The sequence below is a fragment of the Eschrichtius robustus genome, chromosome 9 (genome assembly GCF_028021215.1).
Source record: "Eschrichtius robustus isolate mEscRob2 chromosome 9, mEscRob2.pri, whole genome shotgun sequence".
In the NCBI taxonomy this organism is placed as follows: Eukaryota; Metazoa; Chordata; class Mammalia; order Artiodactyla; family Eschrichtiidae; genus Eschrichtius; species Eschrichtius robustus.
In genome coordinates this window covers 53,758,004-53,776,636 of record NC_090832.1, presented here as the reverse complement: position 1 = coordinate 53,776,636, position 18,633 = coordinate 53,758,004, and the positions used below count along the sequence as shown (strand labels likewise).

Genomic DNA, 18,633 nt, shown 5'->3' with positions numbered 1-18,633 from the left:
TTGAGATTCTGAAGATGTGGCCCTCACTAAGTGGAAGGGAAGCCCACTTACCTCCTAAGTGTGGTTTTGCTTAAAATCTTCTATCCGTCGGTACAGCTCCTACAAAGGCATCCGAGATTTTACTCTAGCCTCTGCCAAGTGGTGAAGCCAAGCGCACCCCGTCTCACTCTAGAGGTAGCCATTCAGCTTTGATGTGTAATTTGAGGCAAGCTATCTTCTGCCGCCCCTTTCTTTTTTCACTGAAAACCACTGTGTCGCCACAAAGCTCAAGTTCAGAGGGGAGGATGGCTCCCCAGCAGCGCCATCTTACAACAGGGGAAAAAGACTCCGTTGCTTAAACCTCAGCCCACTGAATCAGATCATCCTTTGCTGTGATGTTACAACTGTAACGTTTCAAACTAGCTCTCAGAAGCTGTTAGGTATTCCTTGCCGAGACCTCGAATTTGGTGGGCACTACCACTACATGAGATTGCCAGCAGAGGAGGGCACTGGTGTTTCATTACTCATGGAAACATGCCGCTCGTGTGCTTCGGTTTGAGCTTTTGATGAACAGAAAATGTGCTCTTCACATTTTCCTTTTTGTGAAATCCTGACACAGCATTTCTGGTTTCAAAGGAAGCTGTATAAAGACCAGCAGAAAATCCCACAGAACGAGACCACCTTAAAAATCAAGTTTACTGGCTAAATGGGATTAAGCTAGAGTTGTGTTTTAAAAAGAATAAACCAGAAAAAAACAAATCTTTGCTGCATGGTGCCCACTTCCATCTAAACAGCTCTGAAGTCCAGATGCAAGCTGTCACTGCAGCATCTCTGGAGAGAGCGTGGGAAGTTAAAAGTCAGTGTTTTTGATTAATTAATAATCATCCTCAGCTGTGTTGGCAAATGATTAAAAACAAATTGTCTGCCTTTAAAGTAAGGGTGGAAGACGTGTGCTTACCCAGAACCGAGGGGGAAGGAGGAAGAGCCCTGCTGGCCTAGTCGGCCCTCGGCTGGTCTGGTGATGGCTGAACAAAAACGACGCTGTATGTCTCTTACCCTGTACGGTCATGATAACCACCACAGCTCGGGCAGTCAGCCAGGGAGGTGGCTGGAGGAAGCCAGTGTCTAAGGAATGGCCCGAAGGGCTACCCAGTTGTCTTCTAGAACAACCCAACTGAGCATGTGCAGGAATAACTGCTTCACCACGTTTGTCGTTGTGAGGCGCGAGTCAGCAGGCTCCAGCTGAGTGTCCGCGTGCGTGCATGCGTGCGTGTATGCGTGCGTGTGTGTGTGTTTGTGTGTGTGTGTGTACCAGGATGAGGTGAAGTTTCACTGGTAGTTTAGAGGAGAGATGCAAAGACCCCTCTCCTTTTAAATTTGCCACCTACAAGTTAAACAGTGACTCCACGTCTTTCTTTCTTGAAGACTCTGACTGCAGCTGGGCGCCATCTTCCTCCCTCCTGAACCTGTAGTTCTCGAGCCACACTTCTCTTACAGGACTTACCATTTGTCTCTTGGTAACGCAGTCATTCCTACTTCCTCAAATGTAGTGACGTTTGCCTTTGGGGCAGCACCTGGGACAGATTATTGGGTAGAGGAGACATACAATACATCTTAAATATTGGACTGAGTGGAGGAAGGCGGGACTCATGGATGGACCTGTGCTGGATGCTATGTTCATTTCGTGGCTCTGTTGGTGGAATTTCTATCTTCCCCAGTGACTGCGACATTCTCTCCTTCCTTCTGTCCCTACTGCCAGAGCCATGATGCAGGCTCTGATTAACTTTTACCTCTTCTCCTCTCATGGTCTGCAAATAATCCCCATCTCCTAGCTGCCTCTACTTGAATCCATCTTACATACTCAGTCCACCTTGATTCTATCCCGCCCCAGCCTCCAAATTTTCCATGGTCCCTAATTCCTCACCAAATCACCCAAACACACTACACCTGACGATTCAAGAGCCTTCACACACTGGGGACCCAGAATACTGTTTCTATCCTAACTCACACTACCCCTGATGTGTCAGATGTCCAACATGCTATTTCTCTAAAAATTCACTCAATTTCCTATTTCCATCCCTAAAGTAAAACACCACTCAGCCTTCAGGGCTCAGGTCCAATGTCACTTCCTCTAATAAGTTTTTGATTTCCCATACTGGATGTGATTTCCCTTGCCTTGATCTTCTTTGTATTAGACTCTTTCAGTGATTGTCCAATTACTATATTAGAAGCCCCTGAGGGCAGGAAGGCCAAGTTCATCTTTGCCTCGGAGCTGGCAGCAGAGTGCTGAGAACCAAGAATCCCCCTTATTGCTGAATTATGTTCAGAGGGAACCAGGTGGCCAGGCTCTCCTGCTGGGAGTCTACAGTCTAAGGCTGACATCAACACAACTGTGGCTGTAGCTACTGACCTGAGACTCTGGTGCCAGGATAAACGTGGAAAATCCACAACTCCAACACAATTAAATATTTACCTGTATTAGTTTTCTATGGCTCCATAACAAATTACCACCAATTTACCAGCTGAAAACAATACCCATTTATTATTTCACAGTTAAATTCTATAAATCAGAAGGCTGGCACAGCATGCCTGGGCTTCTGCTCAGAGTAACACAATGTTGAAATCAAGGTGTTGGCTCAGCTGAACTCTTGTCTGGAGGCTCTGGGGAAACAGGGCACTTTTAGCACTTTCTTGTTGGTAGTAGAATTTAGTTCCTTGTGGTTATAGGACTGAGGTCCCTGTTATGATTAGGTCAGGGCCACTGGGATAATCTCCCCTAAGGTCAAATGTGCCATAAAACGTATCTAATCACACAGGTAAAATCCATCACATTCACAGGGTGTGCACGCAAGTGGGGAAACAGGAAATCTTGGGTCATTTTAGAATTCTGCCTATCACATCACCTTAAATAAAAATTTGAGATACTGGTGAGAGATTTGAGGCCAAATCAGATTTGGGGGCAAATGGCAGCTGGAGAGACCACCATGTTTCTTCAGGCAGTACAGGAAGACATTGCAGAGAAGGAAAAACAGGAGTTCTTGAAGAGTTGGGAGGGGCCTAGAATTCCTGAAAGAGCCTTGATGGTACAGGAAGAGGAGGGCTTTCCAGGCAGAGAAAGAGATGAGGAAGAGGATGCAGGGAGTGGCTGAAGGAACCAGAGAGACCAGTGTGGGTGACAGAAGCAGTAAGGGAAGGAAACAAGCCTGGGAGCCCCAGGTCAGGGCTGTGTTTCTGAGCCACACTGTGTGGGGAAGTTGCCACCACGGCCAAGGCCGAGGGCACGGGGACCACTTGGTGGATGTGCTGGAGTGAGTGGGGAGGCCAACTGGGACGAGTCTGTAAGAGGCCAGTTGGAGCTGGACAACCCGCGAGACGGCCAAGGGGCGGCGTGAAGGGAGACTGAGGAAGGCAGGGCCTCAGGCTGTTGAGCAAACCTGAGGAGAACAGAGAGTGTTAGGGCAGGATTCACGGAATGAGTGTCACAAAGAACTCTTGCTATGGATAAAGCAGGAGACATCTTCTCTGAGACCACAGAGGGCGAGGCAGACCCGAATGCTGGCCCAGAAGGCACAAAATTTGTGTCCTGGGCCCAGTTTACTGCTGACTCACCCTGTGGCAGTGGGTGCCTTACTTGCTCTTTCAATGCCTTTGTTTTCTGATCTATAAAGTGGAGACTAATGACAGCCCTGTCCTGCTCAGTCTAATTCGGGCACAGAGATCACTTTCCAGTCACTGGCTGCCAGGAACATGCCTTTCCCATTCCAGGGCTCTGCGTTTGGCCTCTGCTAGTGAGTCGAGTGGACAATTCCGTGCTGAGGGAGCACAGCACAGGTGAAGCTTGGCTGGTTATGTCCACCCCTGGGTCAGGCTGGTTCAGACCACCTCCTAGCTGGGCCCTGAGCCTAAGGAGGAGATTCACCTCCAAATCCGGTGTACATCAGATGGCAAGTATTGTTCAGGAGACTCGCTTTAAGCTGTATAATCATCTCCTGTTAGATTCCTTTCGGGAGGAACTCTCCTTCTAGAGATCCCAGGGCAGAGAAGTCTGTATATGCCTCATTTAAAGCACCATTCACTTTCAAACCGTGTCATTCACGCTGTCAGGTGAAGCCCAAATGTCAGTGCTGAAAACCTTGCTGAACTGTGAGACTGCCAAAAAATCTTTGAAACAAGAGCCAAGCACTAGCCTCCGCCCCGTATACCCCGCAGACATACTCCGGGTGGGAGGAGAGGCAGTACGAAGCCTTTGTGGGCAGAAGTCCATTCCTACGACGGGCCCAGATCAAGTCTTAAACACTAAAGACAACAGCAGGCAGTCACTGACATGTCTTAGAATTTTCCGGCCCTGAAAAAAAGTGCTTTGAAAGAGCTGGGTTGCCTTCTCAAGGACTTTGAGGAGCAGGCAGAAATGTGAACTGAGGAGAAACCCAAAGTGAAAGGGTTCGTCCACAGCTGCCACTTCCCAAGAAAACCCAGGACAAAGTGCCTGGCGGGGGTGGGGTGGAGTGGTTTGCTCCCGCCTGCTGGGTACAAAGTCAGCGGCTCCTATAGTCCAGAGCAGGAAGATCCTCCCGTGATGCACATGTCATGTGGCCTGAAGGTCTCCACTGCTGACAGTGTCCCCCTCAGGACTGGGTCTTCTCCATGTGGGGTCTCAGTCAGGCCAAGCAGTTGGGCAGTGGGGTCCCAACATGAGACTGCTCGCTGTGGGCCCACCTGCCCCCCAACTCCCAGGACGGACCCAGGGCCTGCGGGCTATCCTAGGAAGTATTGGTTGGCCTGGATCAGGTCCAGAATCTTCTGGAGTTTCTAGGTAGATAGGCCTTTTTTGATCCAGAGCCCAAAGTCTCCTGTAGAGTCTTGAGGTGCGACCAGAGCTTATGTTAGCAATGATCTTCCTCTGGCCTCTCTACCCAACCTGGAAGTTTCTTTCAGTCTTTTTCTAGAATTGAGCAATGTCTGGCCATATCTTCAACTCCAAGTGGCTTTGTCTGCAATAATTCTTGGTGCCTATTTTGGTTTCTGAACATATTACCTTTAACACCTCAAACTCCACCCTGTCCCTGTTCTGTGAGTAGCAGGAATTAGCCCTTTAAGAAAGGTCCTTCTGGGGCTTCCCTGGTTAAGAATCCGCCTGCCAATGCAGGGGACACAGGTTAGAGCCCTGGTCTGGGAGGATCCCACATGCTGCAGAGCAACTAGGCCCGTGCGCCACAACTACTGAGGCTGCGCTCTAGAGCCCGCGAGCCACAACTACTGAAGCCCGTGCGCCTAGAGCCCGTGCTCCGCAACAAGAGAAGCCCCCACTCGCCACAACTAGAGAAAGCCCACGCACAGCAACGAAGACCCAATGCAGCCAAAAATAAATAAATAAATTTATTTTTAAAAAGAAAAAAAAAAAGAAAGGTCCTTCTGCAGCTTGGGGCTGCGGTTTATTGACTTGCTTGACTCTAGGGTTGGTTTATAGGAAAGAATATTCCCAGTAACTCCACCACTAGGGGCTGAAGGACTTTGGAGAAGTCACTGTGTGGCTCTGGACCTCAATTTCCTCATCTAGATAATGAGGAAACTGGAATAGATCAGTGCTAAGGTGCACTGGGCCCTAACGCCCCATCATCTGTGATCTAACCATCTTGGGCTTCCCTGGGGAGCTGCAGTTATTCATTCAACTCATGTTCATTCAGCAACTATCATGTGACAACTCCTATGCTAGATCCTGTTTTTTTGTGGGGGCTGTTTCAGACCGGAGGGTAAATTTGGTCTCTATTAGTCTATATGGTCAGAAGCAACAGTCCCAGCAAACTTCTTTGATCATACAATCCAGTCCCCACCCCCTGCAAAATTAGAACCTGTATCCCCATCATATTTATATTTATTTGTAAATGTTATACACATATACTTGCAAATATGTATAGCAAATATTAGTCATATTATTATTACTAGTAGTACTAGTAAAGCTTAATTCCTTTCTTCATTTTTACATTAAAACATAGATGTGGGTACTTCCCTGGTGGCACAGTGGTTAAGAATCCACCTGCCAATGCAGGGGACACGGGTTCGGGCCCTGGTCCGGGAGGATCCTACGTGCCGCGGAGCAACTGAGCCCGTGCACCACAACTACTGAGCCTGCGCTCTAGAGCCCACGAGCTGCGACTGCTGAGCCCGCGAGCCACAACTACTGAGCCCACAGGCCGCAGCTACTGAGGCCCGTGTGCCTGGAGCCCGTGCTCCGCAACAAGAGAGGCCACCGCAATGAGAAGCCTGCGCGCCGCAGGGAAGAGTGACCCTCGCTCGCTGCAACTAGAGAAAGCCCGCGCGCAGCAGCGAAGACCCAACGCAGCCAAAAGTAAGTAAATAAATTTATGGCCTCATTCTGTTGCCACTGTTGCTGTCTGTTTGTATTGAATAAAAACACCTTCATGTGCGCTGTTGTACGAACTCGTGTCTGCTCTCGTTTGGTCTGAGCAGGCCTCAGCACTGGTTTGTCTCACAATGCATGCTTGTGCACCCTCAGTTTTTTATTTTTCATAAGGGAATGCCCCCTTTGAATTGAATAAAATTCACTGCAGAATAAAAAAAACAAAAAACAAAAAAAACAAAACATAGATGTAAACAGAAGTTAAAATATTCTTTTTGCACTTCAGTGGATCATCCGTGTACTCCACAGGTCTAGAGTAGAAGGCCTCAAAAGTCCAGCTCTGTGAACTTTCAAAATCAATTGAAAAAGATATCCAAGATACTTGGTATGGGTAACATTATACATTTAGTTCTAAAATAAGACGGTCAGAAAGGAGATTGGCACACGTTGGCTGATACCAACTAAAGCTAAGGTTCTATAAAAATAGTTCTTTAAAAATAGAGGTATATGACCCAGCAATTCCACTCCTGGGCATATATCTGGAGAAAACTATAATTTGAGAAGATACATGCACCCCAACATTCATAGCAGCATTACTTACAATAGCCAAGACATGTAAGCAACCTAAATGTCCATTGACAGATGAACGGATAAAGAAGATGTGGTATAAGTACAATGGAATACTACTCAGCTATAAAAAAGAATGAAATTTTGCCATTTGCAGCAACATGGATGTAACTAGAGATAATCATACTAAGGGAAGTACATCAGAAAGAGTAAGACAAATACCATATGATATCACTTATATGTGGAATCTAAAATATGACACAAATGAACTTATTTATGAAGCAGAAACAGACTCACAGACATAGAAAACAAACTTGTGGTTATCAAAGGGGAAAGGGGGTGGAAGAGGGATAAATTAGGAGTTTGGGATTGGCAGATACAAACTATTATATATAAAATAGGTAAACAACAAGGTCCTATTATATAGCACAGGGAACTATATTCAATATTCTATAATAAACCATAATGGAAGAGAAAAAAATAATAAAATACAGTTTAAAAAATTGCATTCTTTGGTCCTGTTTGGCAAAATTCCTATTATCTTTTCCCTTTATCTTGGCCAGGCCTTACTTAAGGCCAAAAGGGTCCATAAATATTAAATGCATTCTCAGCACCATACCAGGTAATATGGGTGAATATAAAAGATATCTGAATACAGATGTCCATCTTGAGTTTAGCTGTATTTGCTTTCTTGCCTGTGTCATAGGTGAGATGCACCCATGGGTGGGCTTTAACCACTAGTACCAGGATTTGGGCTGCATTGCCTTTCTGGGACTTAAGACCTGTCTCACTCCTTTCCTCAACCAGCCTGTTCAGCCTGGCTTTCGAGCTTGGCTCACACAGCAGCAGCAGAAAGGCATCAAGGGGAGGTCAGGCTGGGGAAAGGTGCGGCAGATGCCGAGGTAGCTGTGAAGCTCAGGGTGTTAATCACTTTCACTCAGGCGCCGCTGCTCCGGCTGCTGCAGGCTCCCCCCATGCTGCCGGCAGAGGGTCCATGCAGCAAACCAGCAGGAAATAGCATGGTCAGGAGAGAGCATAAGAAAGAAACATATCCTTTCTCAGACAGGAGCTTTTATTTCCACCCCGGTCCACAGCTTCAAAGGGCAGCTGCCTCACAAGGAGAGTGTCTGACCAAATTCAGTTTGCATGTTTGACATAAGAAGACCGCTTTCTTGATCTCTGAAACTGAGTCCTAGAAGGCCCCGTTCGCAGCATCCTTGCCGTCCCCTTCCCCTCCTACTCCGTCAGCTTACTCCAGCTGTGCTGGCTGACCCTCCGGGAAGGGAAGTGTGGCCAAGAAACTGCAGACCTGTCCTCCACTTGGACAATTTTGCAAACCTTTGTATAAGGGCAGATTGCACAAGGCTGCATGGGTGAGGTGGAGGGAAGAAAAAGCGAAGAGCGTTTTCTGCTTATGGCCGGGACCCTGTTATTCATTGGCTTGGGTGTTTCAGCTGAGTTTTGTGGATTAGGAGGCCAAGTCATGTCAGTACAAGAAACCTCCTGGGTCTCTGTCACATGTGCTACCCCACCTCTTCCCCGCAGCCCAGACCATTCCTTTCAGAGAACCCTCCCTGTTTCGCGCTTTCACAGAGCAAAGCTGCTCTGAGTCTTGGGGTCACACCCAACTCACACAACCCAGCAGAAGCTGAGGAGAGGTCTGGGGTCCTTCTCTGTGGCCTCCATCTTCAGCCCTGCCCCTGCTTCCGCAGACGGGCATGAAGCAGGGCTCACAGTAAGAGTTGGTGCTGGTGTCTGGCCGTGGCAGAGCTTCCATCCTGCCGGATTGGCTCAGGGAAGGGATGCTGGGCAAACGAAAGCTGGGGCGGCTGTGTAATGTGGGAGATGGCGAGGGCCATGTTCCCAAACTATAAGTCATGATGACACTGTTAAAAAGGGCTGGTGGGCGGGGGAAAGTGAAAGAAAAAGAACAGGGGGAACAGAAACCAAAGTGAGGCACACAGAAGGGTCGAGCAAGAGTAATGGCCAATGCACGAACAGAGGCCAGGAAATGGGACAGGCCTGCAAGAGAATCAGGGAAAGGCAGGATAAGACTGTGGGTAGGAGGAGAGAGATTAAACCAAGGAAAACACAATGAGACGTGAACGGGAGATGTGATCATTTGTTGGAGGAAATGGCAGGTAATTTGCCAACACGTACACCAACAGAGGGTGTTGGAGGCCTGGTCCAAGGACGCCCCTGGGTGTATCACCTTCAAAGCCCCAAATACAGGACAGATCAGCCCTGACGATGAAATCTACGTCTCTGCTTGCTTAAGGCCTAGTGAGACACTTAGGAGAAAAGAAAGAGGCTATAAGCAGAGGGAAAGGATCAGGGAGATCCATAGATGCAGTCACAGCCCTTCCACAAGTTAGTCCCCAGGCAGACCTGCCCACGGTCTTGCAGATGATGCAAAGAAATAGAAACAATGGCTTTTGGCCTCAAGAAATTCACAATCTGAGAGAAGGGACAAGATGTACATATGCGAAGCAATAAATACCAGCAATATTAGTGGGACTGCTCAGGTGAACACAGTAAAGAATACTGGTTGAAAGAAACAAAGAATGAATTAAGATAAAGAAATGAACTACAGAAAGGCTTTCTTGACAATGTTCCCATGTGGAAATTTTTTAAAATGTGGGAATTAAGTGATATGATGTTGGTTGAACTGGATGAAACATTTAAAACTGGGCCAAGAAGGTGACCGGGGCTTGACTACAGCATAGCACAGGCTCCGAATCAAAGCAAAGAACAGGAGGCATAACTGCCCAATGAGGTATTCCAGGTGAGTTGGATCTATGTAACATGAAATTCAATTCAATATTCAACATTTTAAAAAACACTGGTGCCCTAGGAGTCATATTTAGCATTAAAAGGCAACAAGAAAAGATTGGTGAGATGGCCCTAGAGGAGGCCAGCTTTCTAGCATGGAAGCAAGACTTGCCCTAGTCTGAGACAGATGCTGGAAGACAAACTGAGATCAAGATCAAATGAATAACTGAGGTTGGGGGGGAGACCCAGTAGGTGGGTTGTATACGTGTGAGTCAAAGAGGCAAGGTCATTTAACTTGCAATTGAGAAAAAAGGATAGTGAAGGTAATGATAATTACAACAACATTTATCGAGTGAAAACTATGTGCCAGGTGCTGGTCTAAACACTTTACATGCATTCGTTTACATGATCCTCACTACCACCCGTGAGGGATTTTATTATTATTATTATTATTATTATTATTATTATTATTATTTGCATTTTATATGTGAGGAAACTCAGACACAGAGAGATCAAGCAGTTACACAGTAGAGGTTAGCCCAGGACTCTAATTAAATTCCACAACACTCTCTCTCTGAAGCCATGGAAGATTCAATGTCTCTGTTTCCTCATCTGTAAACATTCGTTATCTAACCTGCTTATAGAGACACTGTAGATGATAAAGCCTCTGTGAGGAGACTGGCTGTGGTGTCATTATGAGAGTATTAGCATTACTAGGAAGGTCATGCTTTTTCTAGGAATGCTAAATATATGCTCACTTTTTCATGTGAATACCACAAGGCCTTGAAGAAGTTTACAGAGGCTCATCAATAAAACCCCCTCCTCTGTGTTCACAGTAGACATTAATGCCAAGCGAGTCTTCTCTCAAAAGGTGAAAGGTCTCTTTCTGACACCCCTTTACAATTCTTATAATGTTTGGGGGTTGGGACTCGGTTTCCCACTGAGAAGAGCAGCCAGGTTTTTGTCCTCGCAGGAGCCTCTCCCACAAGGCCCAACCAGAGGACCACGCCATCTTAGAAATAGGGTTTTGAGCCTGAGAGGCAGCAGATAGAGAAACAGATAGCAAATACATCTGTTTTTACAAGAGCCTGTTGTTCTCTGTACTAACTGCTATAAAAACGACATGAAACTAGCCACACATTAGTTTTGGTTCTCGTGACTAAATCAAGGAATGGCATGATGGTGCTGTGTCATTAGAAATGAAACCAGTTCTTAAACAAGAGAATAGGGCCGACATTTTAATAACCTGAACGATTTCATAGAAAAATCAAAGCTGAAACTTCAACACCCCATCCCTGAACACCTGCTGCTTAAGTTTGGTTCTGAACCAGTGAAACTTCTTTCTCGCCATGAAGACACGAGATGGGCCCTGACTTGCCCAACACTTGGTGGCCAGGGAAGCCTTCCTTCCACCTGCTGTCCTACTAGGCTGAAAAGTGGGCTCAATCTTGGCTTCTACAGGACTGACTGTAATTGCCACTTTGAGAAAATACAAAAAGTACCTCATATTTTATTTTTATTTTTTCAAATATATAACCTGATATATTCTGAGAGAGAGAGAGAGAGATATATATATATGACATATTTAGATATATGAATTTTACCCTCCCTGAGGTATTTTCATCCACATCTTTTCAGATAAAGAAACTGAGACCTGAAGAGGTTAAGTCACTCACCTAGAAGCAGGCAGAACTGGGGCTCTGAACAAAGGTTTCCTTATCTATACCTGCACTGCCTCCAGTTTGGCCTTTATCACGATAATAATGATGTTGATGTAGTAAACACACATAGGTTGCCTCCCTATCATCTCTCTCCCCCCTTTTCCTGCCACAGCACCCACATTTTGCCTTGAGGGCACCAACCCCTCACTGTCTCCCCTTTCTCTAACTGCTTGATACATCCAGCTCCCAGGGGTAGCCCTGATGTGCTTAAGCCAGAGAGTATCCATCACCTGGCCATGGTGATTGGCTCAGGGGTGGGCATACAGCCCGATTCAGGCCAGTGGGATTTGAGGAAATGTTTCCTAGGGCTTCTGGAAAAAAAGCTTCCTCAGCCCTCTGTGGGTTTACCAGAGGGGACAATCCCCCTTCTCCTGGATGGTGTATTGGAGAATACAAGGTTCAAAATTCCCTCAGCCATTTGCGCCACCAAGAGAAGTGCCAGCCTGAGGATGAAGCCGACACACAGAAGAGGCAGTGCTCTAAACAAAACGGACATGGAGCTGGTATCGTGAGGAAGATTTAAATTCTAGACTGCGTGCTGGAGTTTTCAGGCCATAAGCTAACACAACCCCTTTGTTTGCTTAAGCCAGTTTGAGTTTGTTATTCTGTCATATGAAAATTCTTAACCAATGCAAACACCACTGGCATCACTCCCAGTAACATCTGATGGTTGCTCTGGCTTCTCAGTCAAGAGCATGAAACCCATTTGACCAAAAGGACCAATCCTTCAAAATTAACCAGCATTTCTGGAGCACGCCCATCTCTGGTGCCCGACTTTCCAGAGAGGACTCACATCTTTCTGTTCCTGGGGTCCGGCTCCTCCTGTTTTCTGCTCCATGTTGGCTCTGTCTAGGCCTGTCCTCGTCCCAGTTCCTCCACAGTGACAGGAGGTGGCTGTCTTCTGCTGAGGAAGCCAGCGGCCAAGTGGGCAGCCAGCTGCAGACCTCAGGCATCAGCACTGTCAAGAAAAGGAGAATCAAGAAAGGATTTGGCCACAATATATTTTAATATGACATAAAATCGGGTGGGAGAAGGGTCTTTGGCACATAGCTATACACGATTACCCGCCCCTCCCCCCCACCCCTCCAGCTCCCTGTCAGAATGCTAAAACGCCAGGAATTTTGGTGCCCCTGTGAGGATCTTTATTTGCTAGTGATTGGCGCTCACAGAATTTCAGAGATTTGGCATCAAAGATTATAAAATCTGTGGGTCTGAAAACCTGTGCTAAGAACTGGTTTTTGTGATTCTACTCAATCTCAGTTTCTCTTGAAAAATTCTGTTATTTCCACTTCTGGCCACTATGACTAAGCACAGAGGTAGAAACACAGTCTAAACAGTTGAAGGATCCTGTAACTACCCAAAGTAGCCCAACAACAGAGAAAGAAAGCAAACGTGAGCACTGGCGGGGTACAGTGTGTGAGGGAGGGCTCTCACTCTCCCCGTCCGCTTCCCCCAGACCCAATCTATCAGCAAGACTTCCCGGTTCCCAAACATGTCTTGACTCAACCACGTCTCTCCGTCTTTACTACAGTCATGTAACTTATTCATTCAACACGTATACATTGAAGGTCTTCTGTGTTCCAGGCATTGTTCTAGTGGCTGGGAGTACAAGACTGACGATGGAATGTGAACACACGTCCTAGTGACTCTTCTTGCTTGGGCCTCCCTCTGTACGACCCTTCTCGCTGACTGGCTCCGGCTTCCTCATTTGCCCTCTCCTTCCATTCTCCACATAGGAGCCTAAAAGATCTTCTTAAATATCAACACTTCCCCATTTGCAGCCCTCCAATGACTTCCCATTGCTCCTTAATTAAAATACCAAGGCTTCCTGGGCCCTGGCCCTGTTCGAGGGCTGCGCACCTCCCTACATTTACAGCCTCTTCTCACATCTAGGTTCACTCCCCACAGTCACACTGGCCTCCTTTCAGGTCCTCAAGTATGTTACGGCTTTTTCTCTTTTCAGAGCTTTCAATCTGCCTTTATTTCCTCCTAAAACAGTTGCTTTCAACTTTTTTTTTTGACAATACTCCCCAGTAAGAAATATTTTATACCATGAACCAGTAAATACATCAACCTATAAATAAAGGCAACATTAGTTTTACATGATACTTCCGGTATGTTCTGTCCTTTTTTTAAAAAGCTAGCCATGACCCACTCACCTGCAGTTTTCGAAAACACTCCTCCCTCTGCTCTTCGAATGGCTGAATCGTTCTCATCAACTTTCTATCTAAATGTTAGCTACCCATGGGGGGCTTCTCCGGCCACCTGATGCAACCCAGGTCCCTGACTTAGGTTATTTTTCATCTGAGGGCCATGTCCCTTCCCTTTGAAGCACGTATCAAAGTTATAATTACGTATTTCTTCGTTGAGACTTGCTCATTGTCTGTCTCGCAGGCCACATCACTAGCTTTTAAAGGCAGGGACTTGTATGCTCTGTTCCCCACTATATATCCTGCATCTGGTTCAATGATCAGCATGAGAGAAGAATATACCTACGTATTCCTTGACTGGCTGCCTGAGTGGGTGGGTAAGTGATGCTGAGGTCTGGATTGAAAAATAGGCCTCCCCAATAAAAGGAACCGGGGTTCCTTGGAAAAATGGCTGATTCTAAGGCTGGGGAAGGAAATATACAGTAGTGCCAGAAAGTAAAGAAATACTCAAAAAACAAAAGGATGGGGCATGTCAAAGGGACACAGGAGCCAACCTAAAAAGAACTCCCAATGGCCAAAATTGGAACAATTTGAGCAGCAAAATAAATAGCCTAATATCAGATTATAACCCAAATCTTTAAATAAATATGCATGAGAGTCCATACTGATATTAAGTGGTTGACTAAATAAATAAATGAAGAGGGGGAGAGTTACTTCTTTCTTACAGAAGAATTTAAATGACTTACATAAATACTACCCTCCAGGAGGTGGAGCTTAATTCTCCCCACCCCCTACCCCCTTGAGGGGAGGGGGAAGGCACTTAGTGACTTGATTCCAAGCAACAAGAGTAGGTAAAAGGGGAACAGGGTCACCTTCAGTGAGGAAAGCTGGCAAACAGTACCTTGACCAGGTGTTCAAGATAGATTTTACTGTCCCGTCATGTGGATGGCATGTACCCCCGAAAAGATGTGAGAAGGGCACTTCACCTCTGCTGGCTTCCTCCAATAGCCCACAACCCCAGTGCAACCATAAAAAAAGCATCAGGGAAACCCAACTAGAGGGGCATTCTACAAAATACCTAATTAGAACTCTTCAAATCTGTCAAAACTCCATGAGAAACAAGACTAGAAACTATCACAGACCAGAGGGATTAAGGAGACACAACAACCACTTGTGGTGTGGCATCCTAGGTGAGACCTTGGAACCGATAAAGGATATCAGTGGAAAAGCTAAGGAAATCTGAATAAGATATAGACTTTAGCTAATAGCAACGTATCAATATTGGTTCATTAATTGTGACAAATATACCATTGTAATGTCAGATGCTAACGACAGGAGGAGCTGGCTGAGGGGTATACGGGAACTCTGTACGTTATCTTTGCAACTATTCTGTGAATAAAAAACTGTTTTAAAATTAAAAACTTACTTTAAAAAAAGTTCAGCCTTAATGCCAAGAGCCGGGCCTTCATTCAGTCAATTTTATGGAGTCCCCACAAAGAGCTTCCAACCCTGCTGGGCATAAAGAAGACACTTAGACACATGGGAATGAATAGATGCACATACACAGGCAAGGCATCCGGGGTGATGAAACGAAGAGCAGAGCATGCATGTTTGCAGGTTGACTAGAGAGGGTAGGCGTGTGTGTGTGTGTGTGTGTGTGTGTGTGTGTGTGTGTGTGTGTGTGTGTGAGTGCGCGGGCGGTGGGGGTGGAGCTGGTAATGAAAGAAAGCAATGACCAGAATGAGGAAGGAACACAAAGACTGGCTGGCTTTGGTGAGGTGGAGCCAGCTATTCCCCACCGGAATGTAAGCTCCCCGAAGGCAAGAACCTTGTCTCTCTTCTCATACCCCTAGGAGCAGAACTGTGCCTGGAACACAGTAAATGTTCATAAATGTGTATTGAATAGATGAGAGACTAGATAAACAGACAAAGACAAAGTCCTGCTGGAACTCCACTTGAACTCCAGAACCAATACTGTCATGTGAGGTCTCCCAGGTGCCCACTGGATTTGCATTTTGTACATGGTGATGATTGTTCTGCATCATCAGAGGTCTTCTGGAAAGCATGCAGATGTTAGCATTGGTTTGGAATGGCTCTAATATTCACCCACAGGCATGGAAGTGCCTTGGAGCATTTCTTGATGGTATTAACCGGTAGGTCTGCTGATACGCAGGAGTGAATGGCATCTCCTCTTTGCTCTGTTCTAGCGTCCTGTTAAACCCAGCAGGGGCTCCTAGAATTGTAAGAATGGAGAGTTAGCAGGGGCTTCAAGCTTTTGATACGGTCTCTACAAATATAAGGCAACAGTTTAGAGGGATGTTGAATTTCCCTGTAGGCATCTACTGACATTCCTCCTTAAAGGTCCTAAATGCTCAATATATTCACTTGCATGTAACTTTCTTTATGAAGAAAAATTCAAATTTGGGGAAAATTATGGAAAAATCATACCCTATTATGTAGCTATTAAGAATAGTGCAGACTATATGTATTAATATGAAATATTAAACATACAAAGTAAAGCTGCTTTCTGAAATAGACACAAGACACTGGTTGACAGAGGGGAGTTCTGTGAAGACAGCACGGGAGGCAGGAGACTTTCACCCTACACGCTTGGAACCTTTTGCATTTTTCACGTGTGCAAAGTATTACAAATGAAAAGAACTTTTAAAAAAATTTATTTATTTATTTGGCTGAGTCAGGTCTTAGTTGCAGCACACGGGATCTTCGTTGCAGCATGTGGGATCTTTCGTTGCAGCGCGCGGGCTTCTCTCTAGTTGTGGTGCGTGGGCTCCAGAGCACGCGGGCTCAGTAGTTGTGGCGTGTGGGCTCAGTTGCCCGCAGCATGTGGGATCTTAGTTCCCCGACCAGGGATCAAACCCACGTCCCCTGCATTGGAAGGCAGATTCTTTTTTTTTTAATTTTTTTTTATTTTTTTAACATCTGTATTGGAGTATAATTGCTTTACAATGGTGTGTTAGTTTCTGCTTTATAACAAAGTGAATCAGTTATACATATACATATGTTCCCATATCTCTTCCCTCTTGCGTCTCCCTGGAAGGCAGATTCTTAACTACTGGACCACCAGGGAAGTCTCGAAAGAAACTTTTAAAAATGATTCCAGAGGAAGAAAATTTTGAATTTTGTCTTCAGGTTATAATAATCTCCTTTTCCGATCTATGCTTGATTATCTTTGAGCCTCCGCTTTCTGCAGGATCTGACCCACGTCAGGTGACAGGCAGGTTATTCCACCTATCTAGTCCTGGCTTTTAACATCATCTCAAATGAGCTTTTACATGAAGTGACAGAAATATGCTGATGGGATTGAAAGAGGAAGACATTCATCATAGTTTATGCATTCAAAACTAGGAATTAATAAAAAAAATAAGTCCTATAGTTACTTTGTAAACAGCATGCTTATATTATATTGCAGTTTTCTGTTAAAAAGCATTACGTTGGCTTTTTGGCTCTCTGAGCAGCACCACGGTGGTTGGCAAGAACAAGCACCTTATGAAAGTGGCAAAAAGGGAGCCAAGAAGAAAGTGGTTGACTCATTTTCTAAGAAAGATTGGTATGATGTGAAAGCACTAGCTATGTGTCAATATAAGAAATATTGGGAAAACACTAGTCACAAAAACTCAAGAAACCAAAATCACATCTGATGACCTTACGGATTCTGTTTTTGAAGTGAGCCTTGCTGATCTGCAGAATGATGAAGTTGCATTTAGAAAATTCAAGCTAATTACTGAAGATGTTCAGGGCAAAAAATTGCCTGACTGATCTCCATGGCATGGATCTTACCTGTGACAAAATGTGCTCCATGGTCAAAAAATGGCAGACCATGGCTGAAGCTCACATTGGTGTCAAGACTACCCATGGTTATTTGCTTCGTCTATTCTGTGTGGGTTTTACTAAAAAATGTAACAATCAGATTCGGAAGACCTCTTGTGCCCAGCACCAACAGGTCTGCCAAATCTGGAAGAAGATGATGGAAACCATGACCCAAGAGGCGAAGACAAATGACTTGAAAGAAGTGGTCAATAAATTGATTCCAGACAGCATTGGAAAAGACATAGAAAAGGCTTGCCAGTCTACTTATCTGCTCTATGATGTCTTTGTTAGGAAAGTAAAAATGCTGAAGAAGCCCAAGTTTGAGTTGGGAAAACTCATGGAGTGTCATGGTGAAGGTAGTAGTTCTGGAAAAGCTGCTGTGGACGAGACAGGTGCTAAAGTCGAACGAGCTGATGGATATGAGCCAGTAGTACAAGAATCTGTTTAAAATTTATACTTTTGGGGCTTCCCTGGTGGCGCAGTGGTTAAGAATCTGCCTGCCAATGCAGGGGACATGCGTTCGAGCCCTGGTCTGGGAAGATCCCACATGCCGCGGAGCAACTAAGCCCGTGAGCCACAACTACTGAGCCTGTGCATCTGGAGCCTGTGCTCCGCAACAAGAGAGGCCGCGATAGTGAGAGGCCCGCGCACCGCGATGAAGAGTGGCCCCCACTCGCCGCAACTGGAGAAAGCCCTCGCACAGAAACGAAGACCCAACACAGCCATAAATAAATAAATAAATAAATAAAAATTTAAAAAAATTTATACTTTTAATGATGACAAATAAAAGTTCTTATTCGTGAAAAAAAGCATTACTTTGCTAAATGTTAACATTTAAAAAGTATATCTAGACCATTAATAATGAATCATACTAATACCCTAAAAACATCTGTAGAAAAGATTGAGAAGGCCCTTTGAATCAACAAACAGTATATCCCTCAAAAAAATAACTGATCAATAATTCACTACAGGGCTTCCCTGGTGGAGAAGTGGTTAAGAATCCGCCTGCGAATGCAGGAGACATGGGTTCGATCCCTGGTCCAGGAAGATCCCACATGCCGCGGGGCAACTAAGCCCGTGTGCCACAACTACTGAGCCTGCACTCTAGAGCCCGCGAGCCACAACTCCTGAAGCCCACGCGCCTAGAGCCTGTGCTCCACAACGAGAAGCCGCCACAATGAGAAGCCCACGCACCGCAATGAAGAGTAGCCCCCGCTCGCCGCAACCAGAGAAAAGCCCGCATGCAGCAACGAAGACC

The 18,633-nt window shown here is 45.7% G+C and overlaps 1 pseudogene; it reads left to right on the top strand.

The window, feature by feature from the left end:
* The first annotated feature begins 6,231 nt into the window (after nucleotides 1–6,231).
* LOC137769140 (small ribosomal subunit protein eS1-like) lies at nucleotides 6,232–17,823 on the top strand (annotated as a pseudogene).
* The last annotated feature ends 810 nt before the right edge of the window (nucleotides 17,824–18,633 follow it).